Source organism: Gobio gobio (genome assembly GCF_949357685.1).
Source record: "Gobio gobio genome assembly, chromosome: 17".
Classification (NCBI taxonomy): Eukaryota; Metazoa; Chordata; class Actinopteri; order Cypriniformes; family Gobionidae; genus Gobio; species Gobio gobio.
Genome location: NC_137110.1, coordinates 11,471,935 through 11,497,337, shown reverse-complemented (window position 1 = coordinate 11,497,337; position 25,403 = coordinate 11,471,935). Strand labels below are relative to the sequence as shown.

Genomic DNA, 25,403 nt, shown 5'->3' with positions numbered 1-25,403 from the left:
AATAGCAACAGGCAATCCTCCAAACACTAGATCTTCTGTCTGTTGGAGCAACTAGCTGGCAGCGAGTCGGGCATCTTTCCTTGTCACTGGTGGTCTATTGTGCTGCGTGTCAATGTGGTACCCGTGGACCACACAGCCAGCTGAATAGCAGCTGAGCTTGGCTTCAAGTGAGCAGTGATTCAAAACTGAATCCGATATGAGCAGATAAGCAAAGCACGGAGAGTTTGGCCGGGCTGAGTGGAACAGCTGAGAAGAACGCTGGGCTGGTGTTCAGTAGAGGCTGGATCAGGACATCTGGTGTGATTATGATGATTTATCCAGTTCTGAGCAGCTTTACCTCACTGTGACTCAATCCCACTCATTGTGTTCCATTATAAAGGTTCAACGTGCTTCATTTTGATGTGGGTTTTTGCATGTGGTGATGCCTTTAGAGATAAACATCTGACAGTGATCAAACAACTGGAGTGAAATCCTTGTACTTCACCCAAAGCTGAAGGACAAAGGCATATTTAGATCATGATTAACAGACCAAACAAAGACAGAGAGAGAGAAGGTTCATGCTAAAAGACGACTGTATGGTTTTCCGAATGTACCAGAAAGCTGTGTGCAACCAAACCAAAACCTCAACGTGATATTTTAAAAATTAGATACAAATGAATGTGAGAATGGAATGGAAGTCCCGCCTTTCAGTCAAAAAAAGCCAACCAGCTTGCTAAAAGAGACTAGTTTACTGTAAAACAAGAATGCACATTAACTGGAACCAGCAGCAAATTATATTACTCTATTATATAATACTGGCAAACAGCTTTGGAGATTTCAGTCTTTCCCCATTCGATTACATACCAAGTTGTATATTAATACCCATTAGATACAAAGAAAATAGAAGCATTCCCAAGATTACCGTTAAGAGAATCATTAAGAGAATGGGGACAACCCTTTTAGACCATGCGCCTGGTGCACAGACCGTTTTTTTCCCCCATTGTTAAACTAGCAAAAGTGGATTCGGACACACCCTAAGTGCACTTGCGCCATGGGCTTTAGACATTATGACAGGGCCCTAAGATTTGAAAAGTGACTATGACACTTGGTTTTTGCTTTTCCTTTCCCTCCTTCTCCTCCATTCTTGTGGTTCTCCTCCATCCACAAAGAAAAGTTGCCATGCTGGCAGTTTGACTCATCATGTACCCAGTGATGGATTTAGTATTTCCAATGACTTTTTCCAGCATTCATTTTGAATTCCTAAATGATTTTCTAATCAACCACAAGGATTCATCGATCAATCCTGTGGGAAGGTGAACAAGTATTACCAAGTGACATCAATGATCAATCAGGAAATTTGAAAATTGGGGGTGACTTTTCCACCCTAATTTCAAACATTTGATTTTTAATTTTGTGATTAGTTCCAAAGGCATGTAAGGTAGTACCTTGTGGTCTGGTTATAGTCAGAACAGCAACTGTATTTGTGACTTTCAGTTCAGTGCAGGATCAATGCTCAAAACTCACACACACAGGATACTTTCTTGAATTCATCTAGACGGACAGAAATGAATGATATGAAGCAAAACACTAGGGTCTTAAGATGCATTTTTAAAAGTATAACTATTTTTAGTAAATATCTCATCCGGTAATTTATTCCTGTGACGCCAAAGCTGAATTTCTACAGCCATTACTTCAGAGTCACATGATCCTTAGTGCAGACCGCAAGCTCTACATTTATTTGAGCTGACCCACTGTACATGTACAATCAATGTCAATTTTTATAAATAACCATTTTGAATGTTGTTTGTAGAACTCTACAATTCACAGAAAGTGGGCAGAGTAAAATGCCTATAAAATTAATGAAAAATGTACAGGCAAAATTTATAGGCAAAAAAAAAATGTATAGATAAAATTTATAGGCAAAATAAAATGCCTATAAAATTATATTTAAATTTTAATTAAAATTTCTTTTTTTCGCTGCTTCCGGACCCTGGTTGGTTATGGCATAAAACAAGGTTTAAAGCAAAAGAAAAAAAAAAAAAAGAAAAAAGGTACACATATAGGGTAAGTGAGACGTGGGTATGGCGGCCTGTGCTTTGCACCGGGCTGGTTCCATGCTACACGCCATGCTTTTTTAATGCATTATACACTAGTCGACATAAAAATATCATGAGTATATCAATGAAAGTAGCCATATTTCTAGGAAAGAAAGGAAAAAAAGGAAGATAAAAAAACAAAGACAGGGTAAGCGTGGCATGTGTGTGACGGCTGGGGATGGGTATGGATTTTGGGCCCCTGGGCCCCGCTGCACCTCACCTTGATAGCCCGTTGCAATATGATGCTGGCGGGGGTCTATCCTGTGCTATGGCCATGAGGGGTATCAGAGGCAGCTTTATAATACCTTATTATTAATGGCTGTATCAATATTACCGTTATTAATAATATTACTATTATTATTTTATTTTTATTTCTTTTGTCCTCTTCCTGATCCTTTAACCTCCCACTCATTCCGGATGAAATTAGTATATTTGTTCATATGTTTATCATTACTACTACTGCTAATACTATTATTACTATTTATCATTTCTTATTAATTTGATTTATCATTATTATTATTGTTGTTATTATTATTACTATTATTATTAATATTGCTATTATTTTTGCTGTTGTCACCTTCCTCATACCCCATTTTCCATTTTTTGGGGGGATACTATTACTATCTTCATCATTATTATTGTCATTTAAAATGATTATTATTTATTTATTTTTTACTCTGGTTATGCTCCTTTATTCAAATATTTTTCCATTCCCACACCCAGTTACACTTTCAGTTACACACACGCACGGGCACGCACACGCACACACACACACACGCACACACACACACACACACACATACCCAAATCGTACTGACCATAATGTATGTTTTCTTGGTCTATGTAATTTTCATCTAATTTCTCATTTGTAAATATTGTACTTGTCTGTTTGCATAATTTAAAAAAAAGAAAGTGGGGAGAGAAAGGAAAAAAATTTAAAAGAGAAAAAAGAAGTTGTTTCAATGTTGCATCTTAAAAGTGACATCATCCAATCCTCAATTTAATAAACCCCGTAAAAAAAACGAATAAACAATCCTCTGAATTTTCTAGTTAACATTCCTCCACTATAATGTCTAAAGTCTTTTACACATGATTTCACCTTGTTCCACCGTGGGGAAAGCACAGGACAGATTTCTGATTAAGTTTAATGTACTGAGCTAATCACCAGCAACGGTTCAGGGGCTTTAAGAAGCTTTGTTTCGTCTCATTGTTGAAGCTGGGGAATATTCTGCCTCATTAGGTACAAGACTATGCCTTAGGTGCTTCAGAATGGAGAGAAAGTGTAATTGTGTATTCGTGTGTGTTATGTATAAAATCTGTTTAATTAATGAATTCCCTCCAAACGATCCCAGTGTCAGGATGATGTAACTGGTTCACTGCCCCTTCTATCCCAAGAGTTTGCTCGCTCCATCTTTGCTTGTTCCCAAACTCATCTTCCCTCTATTTCAGCTCCTGTGTGCGCCCAGGGATCAGCAGCTTTGGGACCTGCGTGTTAATCAAACCGAGATCTGTCTATTAGCATGTCTGTGGTATGAACGAGGAATGAGGGAAGGCATCATGGGGAGGGATATAAAAAGAAGCACTCACAAGGACTTAATTGAGTCAGTGTGTCATGTGTTTTCTGACCAGCTGCTGCTAGTAAACTCTGGCTGGACTGTTTCGATGCTAGGATAATGAAAAAAAAATGTTTTATATAAGAACTTGCAAATGCATAAATGTTAGTGCTGGGTAGTGACAATATATATTATATTATATTATATTATATTATATTATATTATATTATATTATATTATATTATATTATATTATATTATATTATATTATATTATATTATATTATATTATATTATATTATATTATATTATATTATAATATTATATTATATTATATTATATTATATTATATTATATTATATTATATTATATTATATTATATTATATTATATTAATTATATTATATTATATTATATTATATTATATTATATTATATTATATTAATGACAATATATACTGAAAGAAAGAAGAAATGTGTAGAAAATTAAATAAGAAAACAATAGTAAGATCAGCTTATAACTGATATAAAGTATTACATAAAATTCAAATAATTAATAAATAATTAATTTAAAACACTTTATATTTACAATGTATCAGATACTGTAAATATTAAATATTTTTTACATTATTTATTAATTATTTAATTTAATTTTATGGCTGAAGAATAAATAGCTAATATCAAAATTATCGCATTTTGCCCAAATAAATAAACAAATAAAAAAGATCAGATTAAATGCTACTAGTGAATTTAGGCATCACAACAGTTCTATAAAGATTCATATATAAAAATTCATGTTAATTTCTAAATATAAATATTATTTAGCCAAAACCAAATAATATTAAAAGTGTTAAATTATGTGTTTTTAAACAATAACTTAAATTGAGTAATTGTGGCAAAGGTAATGTTAATGTAAAGGAAATTAGCATATACAATATTTTATCAAGTAGTTGTTGTATCGAATTGTGCTGTGATGCATTGTTCTCTTGCAGCATAAACACCTTGAAAAAAAAAAAAACATAAAATATGAGTCTCTAGTATGCAAGTGAATAAGGTTGGGACGCACAGTCATCTGGGAACTTAAAAGTGCCACCTGATTTCACAGAAACAACAGCAGTGCCAATGAAAACAGAACCGTCAAATGCGGCCAATCCACGTGCAGTCCTGCTCAGAAGTTACACAACAGACTTGCGCCAACACCGACAAGCCCATATGGGCTGTACGCAGCTGCGTTGAGAACACAAACAAGCATTCACAAACTTCCCACCACAAGCCGACCTGAAAACAGACACAATCTCTCTTGCACAAAAATCAAGTTATGACAGAAAGCTCACTCTGACCCTGAGTATTGCTATCTGTTCACATCAAAAGTGCAGCCACATGTGAAATGCATCATGTAACAACTCGATGAGCAAGTGTAAGCGTAAGTAATGTGCATTTGCACTGCAACATGTTCATCCTTGTGGGATTAAAAATACTGTGTTTTGATTCCTGTGCTAGGTCAGAGAATAATTCTTCAGTAAAGTTACGTAATTTAGATAAATGGATTGCTTGTAGTGAACAGGATGCATTAAGACCTCAAAAAAAAAACCAATTTGAAGTATTTAGGCTTGTAGTTCATCCCTATCAGTCATAAATATATGGTCAAAATAATAATTATTAATAATTATTGACTAATATTAAAATTCATAATATATCAATTGAAATACAATTTTGTTAAAATTTTTTGTTAAAATTTGATCACAATATTAAAATGTACAGTGTGAAAAACAGATTTTAAGACTGATTTGCTAACTAAATTATTAGTGTTTGTAAAGATTGACTTTAAGTGAGCATTAGATGGCTCTAAACATTTAGTATTATAAAATAGTATATTCTTTTAAAATGGTATAAAAATAGGGGAAATTAGCATATATAATAAAATAACCAATATCAATGAGCATAGCTACGATATTGACTGATAGCAATTCATTACAAAATATCCACTTGACAAAAACTTGCAGATATACTCATGTCAAATATATATTTTTTCTCTTCTGGAAAAATCGAGATGAATCATGACATTACATTATATTGATTTAAAAAATAAAAGTAAAAGTATTGTCAAAACACTTCAGAGGTCTTTAAAGGTTTCTGGCATTAGTTTCTGTAGACGTAGCATTTAGGTCATTCTGTTTTGTTCTTTTCAATCGGGAGAACCTCAAGGTTGCACATTTCCTTCCAGAAACATACCTCATTAATCAAAAATACAGTTTCCAAAAAGGAAAAAAGAAAGAAAATTTGAGCAAGAGAGAGAAAGAAAGACATTTTAGGTGAGTCAGTGAATTCTCTGGCCATTTCAGAGGCTGGAATGCAAAGACACACACAGACGCAAAAATACAAATGTATGGCAAAAAAAGAAAAAATATTAAATTTGCACTGGGCCCCCTGTACGGTTGCAACACAGCATATGACTGAACTGGGTCCAGAGTCATGAGTCTGGATCCCCACAGCTCGTGAATCACGTCATCTCATTCATCGACCACACGTCACCGCCAGCACCCACATACTACTGTGTGGCCAGAGAGTTAGACTAGAATTACCTAAACACAAGCATTTGACAAAGAACTGCCTCTCATATTCCTAAATTACAGTCTCTTCTACTTACCAAGCCAGTCTGTGGCCTTCTATCTAATTGACTTCATGATAAATGAGCCCGTCCAACCACAAGCAAAACATTTCCAGGAGTTGCAAGAGCATGTTTCGCCCTCCTTATGGTTGCCAAACATTTCTAAAGGACTTCAGTGGTCCTCCTAAGCCATTCTATGAAAATATATGACCTGGTGGATTATACATTCTGACGAGAGACTTTGCCACAATGGAATAAGTGAAGCAATTCGCACACCAACCTGTGGCTTTAAACATGGCACGGTCCAAGTTTGATATGCTCATATGGAGTACTAAACCTATGAGAAAATTGCAGGACCCTTAAGCATGAATTTGTAAGAACTGCATATTTATAGCACATTTTTGTGTAACATGAGCCAAAATGGACAGGCCTCTACTACGAAGTGCATTTCTGGTCAAATTGATGGTCGATTTTAGTACAAAAATGAAAGCAATCCATTCAAGGAGACCATAAGAACTCAAACATCCGCCAACATTTGGGACACGTAGATTCCAGAAACCTGGCATACAGGCAAGACTGAAAATTTTTCTTTCATTCAATCAGAGCTCTATCTGAAAGGAGACCAGTCGCCCACCTGGTCATCTGATTACCCTCAGCTTCGTTAGGGCTTCCTGGAGAGCGGAGTCGTCCGAAGGTCACGCATGAAAAAGCCGTTTGATCATAGAGCAGTCTGCTCATTCCTACAACAAATGCTTATAAAAATGTTGACCGACAGTCTAAGGACCGTGCAAATTGTTCCCAAAACAGAAGAGATAGAGATAGTCAGAACATGCTAGATGTTATGGTCGTTGAAAGTGCTGACGATGATTCTTGAAGTATGGCTGTACTGCCTCCAAAACATCACCTCTCTTCCAAGAAGTCTATCTGAGGTAGTCAACAGTATACTGATGTTTAGTAATAATCATAACTGGTGCGCAGCAGCGTTAATTTCGTTGACGAATACATTTTCGTCAATGACTATTTCACTGACGAAAACGAGACGATAACTAAATAAAAACTAGTGTTGGATGACAAAAACTATTACAAAAATCAACTATCATTTTCGTCAACAAATAAAAATGAGACGAAAATGTTAGGGAGGGTCGATTAGGGAAGAGTTCCAGTCAGAACTGATGTCTTGTTTTCACTGACGAAAACGAGACGACAACTAAATAAAAACTAGTGTTGGATGACAAAAACTATTACGAAAATCAACTGTCATTTTCGTCAACAAATAAAAACGAGACGAAAATGTTAGGGAGGGTCGATTAGGGAAGAGTTCCAGTCAGAACTGATGTCTTGTGTAACAGATGCGCACATGATGAACGTGCTGATCTAACCGCTGGAAAACACGGCACTGGTGCACGTTCTACAGGTTCATCCCCAATACAGCGCTCCAGAGCAGCTCAATCAATGAATAGCGCACATTTATGCCAGGCAAGTGTTTATGAACTAATGCTGATGAATAATGACAATGTTTACTTTACGATGTTTATATAGTAATATGTTTTAGACGGTTGTAACAATGCATATTTTATCTCCTGAATTTGAATGAGCTCCTGCAACTGCAATATAGTAAGGCGCAGACGTTTCAAAATATGAGTCAATGTGTATTTCGAGCTTGTTTATAATGAAAAGTCACGCATTATATATTTGTTTTTGCTTACACAATAAACTGTTTTTCATTTAATTCCCATTTAATTCATAGTCAGGAGGAAAGACCAGTATTTGACACACATTCAATAAAGTATTAGGGTTATAATAGTTAACTAAAACCATTTAAAAGAAATCTTCATTACTTGAAATAAATGTTAACTGAAATTAAAAATAAATAAAAAAACAAATTTATTTGAAGCTTTAGCTTAACCTGATATGGCCTACTAACTACAACAGAAATACAAAGTTATAAAAACTATATAGATGTATATAGATATTGTGCTCTCTTTCGTGTATTTTTAATGTAAAAAAAAAAATTATGTCAAAATGTCAGTTCAAGTGACAGTCAGTTATGTATTGCTTAAATGCTAAATGTATTACAATTTAACTAAACTCATTAGATTTTAGGAGACTGAATCTACTGTAGATTTAGTCGACTAAAACTAGACTAAAACTAAAAACAATTCAGGTGACTAAAATATGACTAAAACTAAAATGGCATTTTAGTCAAAAGACTAAGACTAAAACTAAATAAAAATTTGCTGTCAAAATTAACACTGGTGCGCAGGTGCGCATACGTGGTAAAAGTAAACTATCGAAGCAGAAAACGTGGAGGGAGACGCTTTTGAGTACCAACATTTATGGGGACAGGGACACATTTACTTACTGGAGTAGGATTTTTCTCCAACTCTGGTAAGATAGCAATCATGATGATAAGTGTGTTCACTAATTATTAGGGGTGCAATGGATCGCAGTTGATCCGTGGTCCGTAAAGTGCGCATGTGATTCGTGGATTAATTGCTTAGTTTAACCATCATAGAGTGAAAGTTGCCGGTGAAAAGTGGCCATTTCATTGTAAAGTGGAGGCTCAACTGAATGTGAGTTTTCCAAAACAATCTGTAAAAACCTATTATGTTGTAAGAGACACTCCTGTGAAAATATGCAACAACCAAAAATTATCTTCAAGGATCTTGAACCTGGATCTTAAAAGCATTTGACAGCTGTATTAGGATGGAGAATACCTGCTGACTACCAACAAAACTATGCTCTGATAACAAACCAGTCATTGACAGATTCCAGTCTGCCAAAACAAAGTTGTTATGGATGGACTACGCAACAGTTCCATCAAGACTGCGGTTATACCTTCCACCACTGAATAAAACACTTTCCATTTGGCTTTAACAGGAAAGGTCACAACCAATATTGGATTTTTTTTTCTTTTAAATATGTCAAAGTAATCAAAGTCCTAACATTCATCGAGGTCACCGCTTATGGAATGAAAATTAGATTTTGCCGTTAAGACATGAAAGTCAAATCTCAGACGCTTACAGTTTATCGTTTCATCCTTAACTGTCAACATCAAAAAACATCACACCAGAAACATGGGCCTTCAGAGAGGAATGTGGACAAATCTGCTGAGGAAAGGTACAAGTTTGTGAAGAACGAGTGTCTTGGTATCTCTTTTTCTTTAACTCACATACTTTTGACTTTCAGAATGTGGCCAAACATGTGGTTCTGATTTTCTAAGCTTAGTAAAAGTGATAATGTTTGAAAATATTAGAGTGATGGATTCCAAATCGCATTAAAAATAAAACACGAAACTTAAAGAGAATTAAACAAGAGTGAAAAGTAAGGACGAGCATTTGTCATATTAACAACATTAACAAATCAACTGGCTCGTAACCAGTTTACATGATGTGCTAACTGAAGAGTTGTTTAGGGAACTAGCACATTATCTGTAATGTTAAGCACATTTTAAGACCTACAATAGTAGATCTTTCTCATGGCATTAGAGAAAATTCCAATCCATGGTGCTGTTTCCTGTGCTTTTCTGCTCTGTCTAAGATCCAGAGCAGACATAGAGCCGGAAGACAGTTGGACGAGGATTTACATTTTTTTTCTGGCTCAAAATCAAGGAACTTTTCCAGCAGTATCACATAGTTTGGTAACAAGCTTTTCTTAATGTTCACCTGATAAAGTAAATGTCTCATCAAAAACAAGAATACTAACACTCAAATATATTTTTATTTTTTTATTTTCAGGCAACATCAAGTGAAAGTTTAACTCTACCTATGATAGGATATCTTATATCTTATAACAATATTGACATTATAAGAACACATCAACACACATATTCATCTTGCAAGACAATTTGGTCATGTCTCCTCTCACACTGTTTCATAAAAAAGGGATTTTGACTTCATTTCTTCTATTGACATCAATGGTGTTCATGGATTAGTTCCACTCCGTCTCATTCTGCATTTAAAGTGGGCATCTCTCAATTTGGATTAGAGAGATTTGTTCCTCTCCTGTTCTTTCCTTAAAAATCATATTCCTGCTAATAACCTGCTTGGCAGAAAGCTGACTATAGGATGTCATAAAAAGTATGTTAGGTTCCTCCTTTAATGAAAGACTATGGACATTTTCCACCTGCTTTATCATCTACCAAGCGGAAATCCTAAGAAAGAAAGAAAGAAAGGAGCGAAAGCAAGAGTGAAAGAAAGAAAGGGCAAAAGAGAGAAACGAAAGAAAGAGCAAAAGAAAGAAAGGGCGAAAGAGAGAAACAAAAGAAAGAGCGAAAGAAAGAAAGGAGCAAAAGAAAGAGTGAAAGATAGAAAGGGCGAAAGAGCAAAAGAAATGGCGAAAGAAAGAAAGACAGAACAAAATAAAGGGAGAAAGAAAGAGCGAAAGAAAGACAGAACAAAATAAAGGGCAAAAGAATCCATGAAAGAGCGAAAGAAAAAGAGTAAAAGAAAGGACGAGAAATATCAAAATAAAGGGCGAAAGAAACAGTGAAAGAAAGAAAGGAGCGAAAGCAAGAGTGAAAGAAAGAAAGGGCGAAAGAGCGAAACGAAAGAGCGAAAGAAAGAAAGGCTAAAGAGAGAAATGAAAAAGAGCGAAAGAAAGAAAGGAGCAAAAAAAGAGTGAAAGAAAGAAAGGGCGAAAGAGCAAAAGAAAGAAAGACAGAACAAAATAAAGGGCGAAAGAAACCTAGAAAAAGCGCAAGAAAGAATGAAAGAAAGGACGAGAAATATCAAAATAAAGGGCGAAAGAAAGAAAGGAGCGAAAGAAAGAAAGGGCAAAAGAGAGAAACGAAAAAGAAAGAGCGAAAGAAAGAAAGGAGCAAAAGAAAGAGTGAAAGAAAGAAAGGGCGAAAGAGCAAAAGAAATGGTGAAAGAAAGAACGAGCGAAAGAGAGAAACGAAAAAGAAAGAGCGAAAGAAAGAAAGGAGCAAAAGAAAGAGTGAAAGAAAGAAAGGGCAAAAGAAAGAAAGAAAGAAAGAGATATTGAGGATGAAAAGAGAGGAGAGGAGGAGAAAGGGACAGTGCAGGAGACAGAGGGGAAGAAAAGGACAGTGGTGCGGAGAGAGTGTGAGGTGAGGGGAGAAAGTCTACAAAGGAGCGCTTGTCAAGCTGCCCGGCGTGTGAGAAACCTGATGCCCTGCTGCAGATGTGGCCAGGTTTATTTAACACCACCTACCTACTCCATTCTCATACTACTCCACCCTAAACCGCCTCTCCTACAGCCACTAAACCCACCATGGCCATCAACATCCATCCATCGGTTTCATGTCTGACCTAACGTTTCTTCAACATCTCCAAGGTCTGACCCTCAATATGCCTCCCCGTCACTCTGCCGAACTCCACGGCAAAGGCCCGTCTGCAGTGTGAAGCCAGACAGCTTCTCCCCAAGACTGCAAGACTTTGACCGAAGCCTCTATTGTTTGCCTCTCTTTGACCCTCAAAAACCAGTCACAGTGCGTCCAGAAGTTCTCCTGTTCTTTATTCGGTTCCACATCGCTCTGAGGTGATGCCAACACAAACACTGCAATGATTGTTTTCACACAGTAAGAGTAACAGATGAGGTCGATGACAAATGGAAAAGAATGAATAAAAGTGAAATGATTTGGCTAGATTTCTGTTGGAAAACTAATAAATTCAAACTCGCCTGCGGTCAGGTGAAAGTTTAAACTGTGGTCCACAGTGACTCATTGTCTGAAAAGGTCTTGGAGGACAGTAACGCACTTGGGTTGCACACGTTTTCATTTCCAGAACAAATCAAAAAGAGTAAAAATAACCAGTTCACAAGAACCATGCACTCTGTCACCAGGCTATACATCTCAATTAAGCAGTGTCCGGTACGTTATACAAAACGACAACTGGCTTGAACCAACTTGAAATGAAAGCCTTTCACCATCTTATAAGTCACAAGTATGCAAGTTCACCTTCATGCCGTTTATTCAAGAGATTCATTTAAGGGGCCGTTGATTATGATTTCACTTTTTAACTTTAGTTAGTGTATAATGTGGCTGTTTGAGCATAAAAAAACGCTCAAAGGTAAAAGCAAAAGGAGATATTTTCATTTTAAGAAATAGCTTTTTAAGGACCACAACAAATGGCTGGTAGGGGCCACAACGAGCTTCTTCCCGGGTTGGTGACATCACGAACAATAGTTTACCCTTACAACAGATCCCTCACAAGCGATTTATAGTTGATCATGACAGAATATTCTAATCCATGTCTTGAAGATATTAACTCCACATCAGCTACATAAATCCATCAACTAGCCATTCAGAAAATTCCTGTTGTGTTCTACATGTTGTCACTTCTTCTTGAGTCTCGCCATCATTGTCTGACTCTGGTTTAAACCAAGCAGCAACCTCCCCCAGTTTATCCTGAAGCCAATACAGAAGTGACTTAAACTGCAGTTCATCGACTGGCCACTAGAGACAGGCTCCAGAAGGGAGCAGAATCTCATTGAGCCCCATGTTAAAATGCCGTTTCCAGTCTGGTACAAATTGTGGTTTTGGTCTGTATATCTAAATTTTCCCTTTATGACAACTGTGAGGGGGGTGAACTCATTCGTTTAAATTATATAAAGCCTTAAAGTTCTGCATAATTAAGGGAGTGGCCACTTTGAGTGACAGGTGGATTGCCGTTTGTCTGCTTTCTGTTAGTCATCACGTCACCTCAGCTCCACCCACGTCCCGCCTCTTTTCCCATTGTCCGTTATCTGGGAGTGACACGCTGCCAAGATGGCAACGGCCAGATCGACCCTACTTTACGCTTCAAAACTGCTCTTCAGAATGCTATGGGTGACTTCACGGACACTACGTCCATATTTTTTACAGTCTATGGTTTGAACATAAAAGGCTGAACAGTTTCTTACATTTTTAGTGCGTGTCTTCATGAGGTAATCGGAGCTGCTAACAAGAAGCTCCGCCCACTTCTTGAAAGGCTAATTTACATTTAAAGGGACACACACAGAGGCACGTTTTTGCTCACCCTCAAAAAGTGACAATTTTAACATGCAATAACATTTATCTGTGGGGTATTTTGAGCTAAAACGTCACATACACACTCTGGGGACATCAGAGACTTATGTTACATCTTGTAAAAAGGGGCATTATAGGACCCCATGAAAAAAAACGCAAATTCATCCAGTATTTATAAGTCATTGAATTATTCATTCAACCCAAGTTTTTAAAATAATATTAATAAAACATTTTAAATAGACTGCAGCAATTAACATTTTATCAGAACTTCTGGTAAACTCCATGTTATTTTGTGCACTTGTCCGTTGGGAGAATCGTGATCTCGGTTTGAAACAAAAAAAAATATTTGATTTTGAATTTATCCACAATCTGATGGCATAACGATGTAATCGATACAATCATTATTTGAAGCTCCAAGTTACTTTCAAAAGGTGGTTTGCTCTATTTTGAGCGTTTCCATAGACAGCAGTGTTTTTATCCAAACTATAAACTTTTATCCCAGTGTTTGTTTTGCCGTTTCATACATGACAACTCCGGGTCAGCGGCAGCACCAACGCAGATTTGAATGTTCCGGTGTGATTTTGTCAAAGGTTTAATAGACACAGGCGAATCGTTGCCATTTAGGAAAGAGATTGCGTGGGTGTTTGAATCAAGACCGCAATCTTTGAACGATTAATCGTGCAGGTCTACTTCATATATTGTTGAATTTCTAATTATATCAGAACTCAATTCATAACGTAAACAAGTAAGTTTTGCAATCTCAGTCCAAGGGCCACTATACAAGGCATTAGTTAAACTTCTAGTGTCTTCAACTACAATTCCTTGCCAGGATGACTACCTTAGTAGGCAAAGCAACGATTATGTCGAGCATGTAGTTAAAGCTAAACTGTCGACATGCTTATAGCTAGCTAGCTAACTGAACCACACATTTTGTCCAGTCCTGCTCCTGAAGGGCCACCTTTCTGCAGAGTTTAGCTTCAGCTCCAACACAACTGCCTGGAAGTTTCTAGTAATTCTGTAGACCTTGAGTAGCTGGTTTAGGCAAGTTTAGTAATGGTTAAAGATAACTTCTTAGGAAGGTAGCTTTCCAGGATCAGGGTTGGACACCCCTGCATTTGAAGGTCTATCAGTAAGTAACAAAAGAACACACATCAAGAATACACAACAGGACCAAAATTCTAGTTAAAATTATTTTACTTTTGCCACCTTAACTTTAATAGCTGGTCTTGACGTTAGAAGCTCAGCTGGCAGTCCATGGCAACTATCTTGAGGGTGAATCCCTCTTGTTGAGCAAAAGTTGGAACAGCTATTGAGAATGGATAACTATATATTTATAATATACATAAAAGTAGGCTACCTACTGATACAACAGACTTCTACCCAGTATCCACTTTGTTGCATAAAGTCAAACAAATTTCTCTGTTGCTAAACTGAAAGACATAGGAAGTCTACAATTAAATGGGAGACGGTTTGTGTGAAAGGAGTATATCTCTTTCAGTGAAACAGGGACACACACAGTAGGTCTACAAGAACAATAAAATGACTTAGGAATAGTGTTTTCTCCTTGCGCTCATTTGCATGAGAAGGGTGCACAGCGGTTGCTGGTTCCACTTTGTTTGGTGTGTGAAAGACCGCTTTCTTAAACCACTTTTCAAAAGAACGCTTGTCAGGCTGGAAAACGAAGGAATTCTACACCAACCCATGTTGTCTGGATTTAAAAGGAGTTCGATTAGTGAGGCCTGCTAATACAAAGATCTAAACCATCAAATTCAGACCAACCATGTGTCAATTGTAGCCAAAGAGAAGACTAAGATGGACTAATATTGACCTTACTTTTCCATGAGCTGAGACATAAGGCCGGAAGCACCCCAAAATTACAAGAGATCTGGTTATTGAGGCCTGAATCTCGTCTGCAGTGAAATTCTGGAAGCAAACTTGATGTGAGACATGGGCTACAATGTCTACTGTAGATTTTTCTTGGGCCCAAAGCAAGAAACTGCAATTTGTAACACAAAGCAAGTGGATTACATTGCTACATTTCGGCACTGGTGCAATTGACCTATCGGTAAGCCCCTCCCCTCGAACGCAGATGAGCCAATGACAGTTGAGTATCAGTCGCGCAAGGACCGGAACTCGGACATCTTTAGGTTTCAGCGCCATAGAGAAACATCAGAAAAATCCGAAGCTCTCATCGGTTTGATGGTGTTTATGCTACGAAAATGGTAAAACGATGTGCCTGGGGTACTGTAATACTGATTCCAGGATTTTCTGGTTGTCAAACTCTCTTTAAGTTACGATTAAAGTTAGTGAGTCCCTGCTAACGTACAAATCTAAATAACTAACTGTTCTCATGTCATGTAACGTTAACAGTGTAGGTCAAAAACACTAACAAAAGTCTACATTTCAGTGCCTCTCCATATTGAAATGTTTAAATGTATATTAATGTAATATTACCCTGCGGTACATGAAAAATGTTAATCCTGGATGTTTCTCATCTTCGACCATCGTGACGACCGTAACATGAGGCTTCTCCCCCTTGCATTGTGATCTGTAAATCCTCGCTTCCAAAATTAATCTCCCACTATATTAAGTTTAAAATCTTTACTATATCCCCCCATGGCATATTTAAGTCCCACTTGAATGCTCCTCGATGTGGTCCTTCTGTGTCACAGACTTTGTGATTATCTTCTCATTTGTTTTTGTATGCATTTTTGATATCTCTGTGAGTTTAGATATGTTTAATGTATAATGCCCATCAAAATAGGAGTCCCTCGTTAGTAAGACAGATAATGGTCTTACTAAGGAGGGACTCCTATTTTGATAGTGAAAGGGAGAGCTCGCAGTTTAGTTGTTTTGCAGATACAAAGTTTACAGTTTATACCAAGTGCACCCCCCGAAACGGCATAGGTCTGTATATGTTTGTTTACTGTTAGTTGTATGAGTGTTTTTGTGTAATTTGCTGTGTATGTTAATGATAATGCAATGGAGAGAGAGAGAGTGAATGAGATATTAATACCCACATCTTATGCTTTGTTTGTTCAGCTCTTACAGTGATTTTTTTGGAGTGAAAAGGGACGCAATACACTTCATTAAAACATCAGTAAAGTTTGGCCATCAATCGGACGGGGTCCGCTACATTCTGTGTCCAAAAACAACTTGGGATAAGGTTTTCAAACTGACAGTTGTCATTATAAAGACAGTTAGCCACTCGGTTTGTTTGTCTGAGTTAGCAACAGCTTACCGATAGGTCAATTGTCTTCTATGATTAGTTTACACACCAACTACTGCCAACTACTTGCACTACAGTGTGAAAAGAATCTTGCTGGGCCAGTTAGTTAAACTGTCGACATTGGTTTAATGTCTAATGCATTGGAAAATAAATCAATAGGCGTACTGGTGACTGTTACTGGTGCGGTAACACTACAACACACACTACATAGCTGGGCCACATGATTGCATTGCACTGGCCAAGTTTTCAAGTCTGCATATGTTTTTGGCACTGCAATAGTCATGTTGAGCACAGTAAAACTATATATCTGATGGGAGGAGGGACAAAGAAGAGTAGTCTTGCACTTTGGTGAGTTATGACAGGAAATAGGACTTCAATTCTCGGCTCGGGCTGTGACGTGCTTACTTTAATCATGAGCTAGCTGCTGAAATATCGTGAAAACCAAGCTTAAATTACAGAACAGACATTCAATAAGTACATTTACAAGATCACTGTGGCCGTCCGTCCATAAAAAGAGGGAGTGAGCAGAAAATTACCTTTACATCCAAGTCTTAAAACAGGAAGACTGTGTTCATGTGTACTCATAAAAGTGGATGGATTCATAAATGATCTGACTCCCTAATACCATATTTGGTGAAAATCACAGACGATAAGATGTGTCTACTCAGATACCCGGCCACTAAAAAATTACAAGTTTCCTTATATGCATAAAATGAAATAATGATTTGTCCATTCCCATTGATTTACTGTAATATACAGAGCCACAAGTTGAAAGCCTAGCGAAAGTCAACAAGTGGCCTTACCGCAGAAAGCGTTCTGTGGTTGCATTCTCTACTTGGATCCCGTTCTGAATTACAGATGGATGAAAAAATCCATAATGCAGACATGTTCTTTTTCAACATCCACCACACTTTCCTGACTTGGACAGGCTACATTTTCTTAGGTCCTGCTGAGGGCACTCAAAGTGGGCTGTAATTAACAGGCCTGGGGCCTGGTCTGCATTACTGAGGGCAACTAGAAGGAAACGACTGCCTATTACTTCACGACCGAGGGTCTGTTAATCAGCCTATTAGCGTTTAATTGAGGGTAGTTAATTAGAGAGGCTATGGGGGTGGGCGGCTTGCATGGAGGGTGAGGGGCTAACGGAGGTCTGACTGTGAGAGCAGCTGGCTAGGCAATCTGAGACTATTGTTACTGATATGTTTACACAAGCCTGGTGATTGATTGGAAAGACAATTAGCCTTAATTATACCTGCCCATTCCCCTCTCCAAAACGTTTTAGAAGCTATAAATTATACTCATGACTTCTATATATAGGGAAAAGGCCTGCTGAACAGAATTCACAACACATTTACAGTAGTCCAAGCTAGACTTAGCGAATCCTTGCCAGCTAATTTCAAGAAGTTCTATATTGGGTTGAAAGGAATAGTGATAAGACTGATATCCGACAGTCTGATTAATCTGCCTCTTTTTGGGCCAATTTGAAATGAACAGCATCGGACCTTCATAACGTTTATGTGGCCAGTTAGCAGTTGGTGTTGTTGTTTTTCAAGTTAATACACACACACACACTCCATTTTATCCATGCACTGCTATAACAGAAGCCGAGACCAGAAGCCTATTATATCCCTTTTAAAACTTCCATTGGATTTAATGTCCTGTAATAGCCAAGTCAGCCATTCCAGTCAACTGGAAAGCAGCTCACCACTGGGACTAACAGTCTTACTTATACTCCTTCTCCCTGCTCACTTCCATCTAGAAAAAAAAGACAGGGGCACAAATCCAATAAAGACCTTGACAAAGGCTTTTTTTCTTGCCATCAGATGCCAAATAACATGTGATACTGCCCACAGTGAACTAACTGCTACCTCTGGACTGCTCTGTTGGACTCTGTCAGAAATAACACCAGAGGTCCTTGTGACACATTCCAAACTAAAAATGACATGTGCTGTGATATCTTATTTGTCAGGGGAAGAAAGGTGGAGACTGGAGGTTATAGGGCGGCCCCATGTTGGGTTGACCTGACTTCATGTCCCTGAGGAAACTAAGAACAGGGTCTCCTGATTCAAAAATGTCCAAACTGGTCATAAAGACCAGAGTGGGACATATTAACGTTAATGCCTGTTTTAGTGGAGGGTATACTGGGTGAGTTACAGTGGTGTTAAACAATTTACAAAATAGATCAACGTTAAATAAGTGGGAGTTTCTCAAGAACAAGTCATTAGTCAATAGTCATTACTGTATTGCAAAAAACAAAAAAACATTTAGTATATGTACGGTCTCTAATTTAAGTTCATTTTAATAAAAAAAAATAAAAAATTTAAATACATTTTTTAAATGTTGTATTAACTATACTGAGAATAATCAATAAATCCTCAAATAAATCAGTTAGGATAAGACTCCAGATGCATTACGATAATAAGAACTGATATTTTTTGATATTTTTTGTGCAAAAAATATCAATTTTTTGATATTTGATATTTTATATATATTTGATATTTTTTGTGCAAAACAATATTTCTCTTGTAAAAACCCAAGATGGCGGCGCGAGTAGTTCGCGAGGCTCCGGGTCTCTCCAGATTCTGCAATTTTGCGGTATTTTTCCTGCTCATCTCGGGTCTGTTCGTTCAGAATAGTTGTGCCTTAACATCGTACACCCGTGGTGAGATTTTGGATATTGGTTTGCGAATTTCCGACAGTTTTATGGACAATCTTCGACTCCTTCCTGAGATCGCTAGAACACCCGAGGCTATGCACTCTGCCCGGCCGGGCGGAAGTGCTCGCAGGCGGCGCCGAGATCGTAAACAAAAGCGGGGAAGACGCGGTGGTCTGAGAGCTAAGCTAAGGCTAAAGCTAAGGCTTACCCCACATCGGCTCTCTTTACCCAGTATTTTCCTTGCCAATGTACGGTCGCTAGTGAACAAAATGGAGGAGATTCGACTCAGCATCACACACAGCAAGAAACTTTTGAACTGTAACGTCCTAATCTTCACGGAAACCTGGCTAAACGGCGGAATACCGGACACCGCTATTGAGCTAGCGGGATGCCACACGCTCCGGGCGGATAGAACATTAGATGGCTCCAGTAAGACCAGAGGTGGTGGATTGTGCATTTACATTAACAAAGCCTGGTGCACAAACTCTGTTATTGTTGGGAGTCATTGTTCAGCTAACCTGGAGTTTCTCATGGTTAAATGTAGACCGTTTTATCTGCCGCGAGAGTTCACTTCCACCATTATAACTGCAGCCTATATTCCCCCGGATGCTGATGCCAAGCTTGCTATGAAAGAACTTCATGCAGCCATCAGTAAACAACAGACTGATCACCCGGAAGCTGCTTTTATTGTTGCAGGTGACTTTAATCATTCAAACTTAAAGTCAGTGCTACCCAAGTTTCACCAGCATGTTTCCTGCCACACCAGAGGAAACAAAACCTTAGACCACGTGTACACAAACATGGCGGGAGCTTACGTTGCGACACCCCTCCCCCACCTGGGACAGTCAGACCACATCTCTTTGTTCCTCATCCCCAAATATTCACCCCTCATCAACCGTGTGAAGCCATCAGTGAAGACCATCAAGGTGTGGCCTGCGGGGGTTGATTCCACACTCCAGGAAAGGTTTCTAAACACAGACTGGAGTATGTTTGCTTCTCAAGCCACCAGTGGCGCTCACACGGACATTGACTCCTACACCTCCTCTGTATTGGATCATATCAATACCACCATTGACAGTGTTACAACCCAGAAACAGATCACCACATACCCAAATCAGAAGCCATGGATGAACAGGGAAGTGCGACTCCTGCTGAAGTCACGCAATACTGCCTTCAGATCAGGAGATGCACAAGCCTACAGTACGTCCAGGGCAAACCTGAAGAGGGGGATCAAACAGGCCAAGCACTGCTACAAGCTAAAGATAGAGGGTCACTTTTCCAACTCTGACCCTCGACGCATGTGGCAGGGCATCCAGGCCATCAGTGACTACAAACCCACCAACTCCACCCCCGCAGCCACTGATGTCAACTTCCTGAACGAGCTAAATCACTTTTACGCTCGTTTTGAAAGAGACAACAGAGAAACTGCCACCAAGCTCAAACCCTCAGCTGACTCACCAATCACACTCTCCTCCACAGATGTCTGCAAGTCACTGAGCCGGATCAGCGCGCACAAGGCTGCTGGACCAGACAACATCCCTGGTCGTGTTCTCAGGGCATGTGCGGAGCAGCTCGCTGAGGTTTTTACAGACATTTTCAACCTGTCTCTTGCCCAAGCAGCTGTACCTTCATGCTTTAAACGCACGTCCATTGTGCCAGTGCCAAAACACTCTAACCCGAGGTGCCCTAATGACTACCGCCCTGTAGCACTCACACCCATCGTCATGAAGTGCTTTGAGCGGCTGGTCCTGGAACACCTAAAAGACTCTCTACCATCCACATTGGACTCACACCAGTTTGCCTACCGCAGCAATAGGAGCACAGAGGATGCCGTTTCCATGGCACTGCACTCTGTGCTCACTCACCTGGACAATAAGAACACTTACGCACGCATGCTGTTTGTTGACTTCAGCTCAGCATTCAACACTGTCATCCCAACCAAGTTAATAGCCAAACTTGGAGACCTGGGCATCAATACCTCAATGTGCAACTGGATTTTGGACTTCCTAACTGACAGACCCCAGAATGTTCGTTCAGGATCCACCTGCTCCACATCCATCACACTCAACACTGGTGTACCACAGGGCTGTGTGCTAAGTCCGTTTCTCTACTCCCTCTTCACCGCCGACTGCAAGCCTGTGTATGGATCTAATTCTATCGTCAAGTTTGCGGACGACACAACGGTGATTGGTCTCATCAGCAACAACGATGAGACTGCCTATAGGGAGGAGATCCAGCACCTGGCCACATGGTGCGCTGATAATAACCTGCTCCTCAACACCACCAAAACGAAGGAGCTCATCGTGGACTTCAGGAAGGAGTCAAGAGGCACACACGACACCATCCACATCAATGGAATGGCTGTTGAACGTGTCTCCAGTTTCAAGTTCCTGGGGATCCACATCTCGGCGGACATGTCGTGGACGACCAACACCTCCAGCCTGGTCAAGAAGGCTCACCAGCGCCTCTTCTTCCTGAGGACACTGAGGAAGAATCAGCTCTCCTCGGCTATCCTGGTGAACTTCTACCGCTGCGCAATAGAAAGCATCCTGACCAACTGTGTAGCAGTGTGGTATGGGAGCTGCTCTGTTGCGGAGCGCAAGGCACTGCAGCGGGTGGTGAAAACTGCCCAGCGCATCACAGGGACTCCACTGCCTGCCATCGAACACATCCAGAGGAAACGCTGTCTGCATCGAGCTCGCAGCATCCTCAAGGACTCCTCGCACCCAGCCCACAGACTGTTTTCTCTCCTGCCCTCCGGCAGGCGTTTCAGGATCCACCGGACCAGGACCAGCAGACTTAAGAACAGTTTTTTCCCCAGAGCTGTCTCTTTACTGAACTCAAACCCCCGTTGATCCACTCCCCTCATATACTGATAACTCTCCTACCTCACATCCACCTTCACTTTGTTATTTGCACTACCGACTCTTTATTACAGTAACAACTGTTTACTTATTCATTTTGCACTACCACATCGTAACTGGATTATGCTCATTTGCACTGCCGACTGTTATTTACAGTACCTACTGTTTACATTTGTATTTTGCACCGTACTTCTAACTGTAATATGCAATCACTTCCACTGCACTTTTACACTTTTTTTCGGATAGCTTCTGTCCATAATTTATTGCACTACCTTAATCCACTGCCATATTCCTCATTTTAGCCTAACATATCATTGTATACCTCTATCTGTAAAATTCTGTTTATAGTAATAGCCATCTGTATATTATATTATATTCATAGTACATATCCACCTGTAAATTCTGTTTATAGTATTAACCATCTGTATATTATTCACTGTACATATTCACCTGTAAATTCTGTTTATAGTAATAACCATCTCTCTATTTATAGACATATTTATATATACTCAGTACATATCCATGTCCTGCACTTATGCAAACGTTGTATATCCTGCACTTGCTGCTATTGCACTTCTGGTTAGACCTAAACTGCATTTCGTTGCCTTGTACTTGTACTTGTGTAATGACAATAAAGTTGAATCTAATCTAATCTAATCTAATTTCACAATTAAAAAAAAAAATCTTAAATGGTACAAAATAGTCTTAATTTCTTCTTTTTTTTTTAGGTTTTTATATTCACCCAAATACCATTTAATAAATAATTAAGATCAAAGAATGAAAGGTGAATTAAGAACAACCACTCCACCCAAAACAAAACCAAAAATCCAAGGCGACCACCAAGCCTGCATCTTTTGAAGTTGAAATAAATTTCCCTCAAAGACTCAGGGCATCTCGAATCTCCCTTTTTATAAAACCAACAGCGCATTTTATGCATGTTTTCTTCCTCGGTCCTTCATTAAAGCTGTCTGATCTACAAGGTTCTTCTTAATCATCAATGGACAAGAATGCTAACAACCTGAGTTCAAAAGGGCTGAGGACTCATCTGCATGCTGTGGGCCCCAGACCCTTAACATATCTATTCAAGCTGCCACTCTTTTCATGTTGCCACTCACCCCTCACACCATTTAACGCCACATCTGACAGCGAGCACACACTAAAATAACTGAAAGCACCATTGGGTGTTAAGTGGTGGACTGTGGGTAACCTTACAGCTATATGGAGTCGGAAAAAGATAAGGAACCACCAGTGTTACAAGAGGCTGCCGAAATTAAAGTAATATTCACATGCATTATACAAATTTGATGCAAAACTAAAACAAGAAAGCTAGATGATAAAAGCAATGAAATGAGAAATCATATTTTTGCCATAGGTCTTTATACCATTAAAACATCCTGCAAGTTTCGCATCTTCATTATGTAGAAAATAAATTATTTAACCAAGCTGGCTTGGATATTGTGGGATCTGTTTTGTCAAAAAAGCAAATAGCACATGACTGCCTCGAGATCAAGAAATCGACTAAATAGTTATACATCATCGCACCATATGCCCTGCCCACTGGCGTTCAGTTGTTTAAATTCCACATGCTTGACTCTGCTGACAACAGGACAAATGCAAGAGTAAACTAACATTCTTTTTGATGAATCCTGTTTTAACAGCTAGCAAAAAAAACTTTAGTTGAAAAATGAAGCAGCCAACTGGACTGGATGTGGCAGCAGCTACATCGCAACCCGTAAGTAAACAATTTCATAATGCTTTGCCTGTAAATGATTATTTTTATATGGATAACCTTTTCAAAACACTTATACATGCAATAGACACATTTTGCTATGCAATGACATTAGTCAGTCATAACAGTGGCTGTTTACAGACATGCCTTAAACAAACCGCCATTTCAGACAGAGGATCATAATGAGGGTTGAAAATAATCATTTATATACAGTGGTGGCCAAAATTGTTAGAACACTTGGCATCTGGGAGTCGTCTTATTGGGCCTGGATTCATTTTCCAAGAGGACAATGACCCAAAACATTCTTCTGTTGCCGGAACTACCTGCGACGGAAGGAATCTGCTGGAACATTGAAAATGATGGACTGGCCCCCTCAGAGTCCGGACCTCAACCCATTTGGGGCGAGTTGGAAAATAAACTGTACAGATCTATTGTACATTCAAAGGAAAGCCTTTGGCTTCAGTTACAGAAGGCATGGGATAACATTAGTGTTGAAGTTCTGAAATGTGCTGCTGTAATTGCTGCAAAAGGTGGACATACCAAATATTAAAGTTTAAATGTGGTTAAAAACAGTACGACTTCCTTCAGCTGATATTTGAAGGCAACCATCTGCACACTTCATGAACATTATGAAATGAAATCATGTTTTGAATATCAAAAAAAGGTCAGTATTTTCAGATCTGTCAGGTGTTTAATAATTTTGTCCAACACTGTGAATACACATTAAAATAATAAATAAAAAAATCCAAGTCATGACCCCTTTAAAAATATCTGTCTAAGCACATATTCGTGATAAGGAAGGGAATGCAAAACTAGCTTTCTGACATGATCTTTAGGAAACACAAATAGCTAATTAAAAGTGATTTTTAATATATACTGATACTAATATTATAAAAAAAAATCATTGCAAATATATCTCAAATCTCCCCAGCCATACTCAACTCTTATTTAAAGACAACTACTCTTCTGTTAATGTTGGAGATCTTGCTTCTTTCAGATGGCAAATACTGGCTTCTCACTGGAGCTGTTTTTTAAAGTCTGGTTGTTGTTCAACCTCTGACCTTTGTCTGTTTGCAGACTTTTACAAGGTGACATTTACAACCCGGTCTATCTCCATGACCTCTTCCTACTCCCAACACATCCAATGCTCCTCAAGGCAGTCATGATCTACACTTGGATATCAAGAAACATGGGATTTGTGACAAAAACACATTGAAAGCTGAAGGTACTATAGCCATGTACTGAGTTTCCAACACTGCTAAGGTTGAGATGAAATTGTTAACTGTGTCAAACCGCTTCTTAAAGGTGGTGCGTGTAATTTTGTTGAGGTTGAAATACTTTCTATCCTAGCTAAATGTTTAGAGACAACTATGAGTTAGCCATTTGTGGATTGATTTTCCCAGACAAGTGTAAACACTGTGACTCTGCAGCACTTTAACATTGCTCTGTTTATTTGAGAGGTCTGAAATGTAAACCTCTGACTCAACCAATGGAGAGTCGCGCAAGACTACCTGTTTTACCATACAATGGCAGACTGGGATTCAGTTTGGAAAAATCTGTTTAAATAGTAGTTTAAAGGGATAGTTCACCCAAAAAAGAAAATTCTGTCATCATTTAGTCACGCTCAAGTTGTTCCAAACCTGTATAAATTTATTTATTCTGCTGAACACAAAGAAAGATATTCGGAAGAATGTTTGTGACCAAGAAGATAGAGCAACCATTG

General features: G+C 38.7%; 1 protein-coding gene across 2 annotated transcripts in view; it reads right to left on the bottom strand.

Moving 5' to 3' along the window:
• The window catches only part of pdzrn3b (PDZ domain containing RING finger 3b), a 127,823-nt gene that overhangs the window by 86,829 nt on the left and 15,591 nt on the right, over positions 1-25,403 (bottom strand). The window lies entirely within an intron of this gene.